This window comes from Echinops telfairi, unplaced genomic scaffold (assembly GCF_000313985.2).
Source record: "Echinops telfairi isolate 266 unplaced genomic scaffold, ASM31398v2 ScPeMD7_3533;HRSCAF=4204_1, whole genome shotgun sequence".
Classification (NCBI taxonomy): Eukaryota; Metazoa; Chordata; class Mammalia; order Afrosoricida; family Tenrecidae; genus Echinops; species Echinops telfairi.
The window spans coordinates 23,218,364-23,221,507 of record NW_022107432.1 but is presented as its reverse complement, the minus strand read 5'-3'; positions in this window follow the sequence as shown (position 1 = coordinate 23,221,507).

Below are 3,144 nucleotides of genomic sequence, written 5' to 3'. Positions count from 1 at the left end.
TTTGAGATACATTCTTCTCAGGGGAGGGGCAGGCATCCACTTAGTATTTGGGGCTGGGACCAGCCCAATTCTCACATTCTAATGTATCAATAGTTAGCCTAACAGATATGAGGGGGCTTCAAAAAGTTCTTGGGGGCGAGGGGTGGGTGAGAATCATCTTTAATTCCATTTTGTGAGAACTTTTGAAGCTTTCCCTTATAAGGAACTCCTACAAATCAACAGAAAAGACAACCCAATTTAAAAGTGAGCAAAGGTCTTACACAAACATTTCTCAAAAAAAAACAAACTACAAATAGCTGAAAACATTGACATTAGGAAGATGATGCAAACCAAAACCACAATGAGATACCACATCACACCTGTTTTTAAGTTGTAAAAAATGATTGTTGCTGTGGCGTGGATTCTGACTCAAAGCCCCGCCCCCCCGCGCGCGCGCCCGCCCCCCCTCCCCCAGTGTGACGAGAGTCCAGTTCTCCATGGGGTGTTCTGGGCTGTCATGTCAGCCCACCTGGCACAAGCAATTTGCCCTCAGCTGCTAACTCAAGAGTTTGTGGTTTGAACCGCCAGCACTTCTATGGAAGAAACGGCTGGCAAAAAGCTTCTGTTAAGCTTCCAGCCCAGAAAGCCCGGGAACCATTCTATTGTGTAATCGTGTGACACACAGGGTCCCGATGAGTTAGAATCCACCTGACAACGAGGGCGTTCGGGTTGTTGTTTAATCTTACCAGAAGCAGGTGGCCAGGTGGGTTCAAGTCGGCCTTGGGTTAGATAGTAGTCAGTCGTCGATTACAAGCCATTTGCAGCATGTATGGACTTTTCACGCCCACGAGGATGCCTATTATCAAAATGTGCACAAAACAATAAATAGTCAATAAGCACTGACGTGGAGTTCAGTGGGGGAAAGAATGTATCATGTCAATGAACAACTTGTAGAAATTCAAAGATGTGTGGGAACCCTTGAATGGTGGGCTAGTGCACTGCCGGTCGGGTTGCCAATGATGCAACCACATGACTACTTCACGGGCACAGTTTCTGATTCCGATGAGGGAAAATCGTGGTGGTGGCCGTACAACCTTGTAAATGTCATCCATGTCCCTGACGGAAGCGCTCCAGCGCTCCAGTCGTTAAGAGGGATAATTTTATGTCCGACGTACATGTTTTACCATAACAGATGTTTTAAAGATACAAAGTAAAGCTCCTGGAGTCTAGGTGAGACCAGAAGGTCAATAACTGACCAAAGGCAAAGGCAAGCAGTCAAGGGAAACTAGAGTACCAGAAATGGAACAAACAACAGAAATGATGACAACGTTGCCTGTTACACTGAAAAATGTAACCAATTGGGGTGGAAATGAAGGGAGTAGTTTGCTGTGTAAGCTTTCATTAAAAACACAATAAAATGCTTTCATTATTAAAAAAGAAAAGAGTAAGGTTAGCCTCATCAGGTGAATACCACTTTAATCAAGGAATCAAAGTGGAGTGACTGTCAGAAGGACAAACTGCCATGCGCGCTTCCTGATGCTCTGCACTGAGGACAGGACCTCTCCTGTGCTGTTCCTTCCTGCCCAGAACGCTCTCCACATCCAACCTTGAGGAAATAACAGGCAAGCCAAAGGGGTGGGCCGGGACCCCTTACAGATGTCAAGGCTGTAAAACGTAAAGGAAGGAGCAGGCTGAGGCACGATTCCGATTCCCGGAGCAGAGATACGGCAAGTACGTGTAAGTGAATGTGGGGCCCCCGGCACCGCATTGATGATGGAGAGACATTCCTTTACCCCTGGACAGTTGTGACGATGGTCTGCATGTTCTCAGAACTCTAACTCACGCCATCAGACGCACAGCGCCCGCCAGGACAGTAGACCTGCACCTGTGGGTTCCTGAGACTGGCTCTTTACAGGAGAAGAAAGCCTCCTTTTTCTTTTTCTTTCATTTTTCAACATTTTATTGAGCCGTCTTACAGCTCTTGTTGCAATCCATACACCAATTGTGTCAAGCACATTGGTACATATGTCACCATCATTATTTTCTAGACATTTACTTTCTATTGAGCCCTTGGTGTCAGCTCCCCTTCCCCAACCCCCCAAAAAGCCTCATTTTTCTGTATGCTAGATATTATCAGCTAGTATTAACATCTAGAAGATAGGTATGTATATATCACATTGTTATAGAATATAGTATCTCTTGTTACTATTACATTTTGTATAAGAATTTTTTTAAAACTCACTGCCTTCAAGTCAATGTTGACTCATAGTGACCCCTGTGCATTTCCGAAACTGTCACTGTGTATGAGAGTCGAAAGCCCCGTCTTTCTCCCACGGAGCTGCTGGTGGTTTTGAACTGCCAACCATGCAGATGGCAGCCCAACATGTAACCGCTACACCATACATAATACTCTATATGTTACCATTATCAGCTTTTTTTCTCAAATTGAAACACATCTCTCACAGTCTCATTTAGGAGTTTAAACGTCCAAACTCCAGGTGCCGGCTCGAGGGGGAGGCTGTCTCTGTTGGCCGCGAGCAACGGGTCTCGGGTGAGAAGATCTCTGAGGAAAGGCTCCTTGGCCCAGAGGGTGTTTCCAGTCTTGGCTCTTCTTTCTTGGCGGGAGAACATTCCTCTCCTTCCCACTCCTTTCTCTCTTCTTTCTGCTCTTAGAAGAGAAAAATTGCGACCCAAGCAGGCAACCTTATCTATGAACTGTGTTTTTTCTACTGCCGGATAAGCTGAACATGTTCCACGTTCAATTCCTTGAGGATGATTCTTGAGTTCTGTGGCGTGGAGGCGACTGCTTCTCACGAGACGCCTGCTGGGGTCGGGCTGACACGTCAGATGAGAGAAAGAGAGCAAATGTGATGAACTAGCTAAGAATTCATTAAACTAGATGAAGGTTTGCACCTGGCCAAAATGAAAGGGTAGCTTCTTTTTTAAAAAATGTCATGATATATGTGTTAAATCCCAATGAATAATAAATTGAAAATTTTAGAGAAAAAAACAACCCCAAACATCATGTTTTCAGTAAAGTTTTACACAGAGGTTTCAGTTCTCACTCAGCCATTTCTTTGCAAGTTGTCCGCTCACGCTGTTTGCAGTCCCCACAATATATCAGTCCCCTTCTGTCTCCAGTGTGGGCTTCCCTTGTCCCTTCAT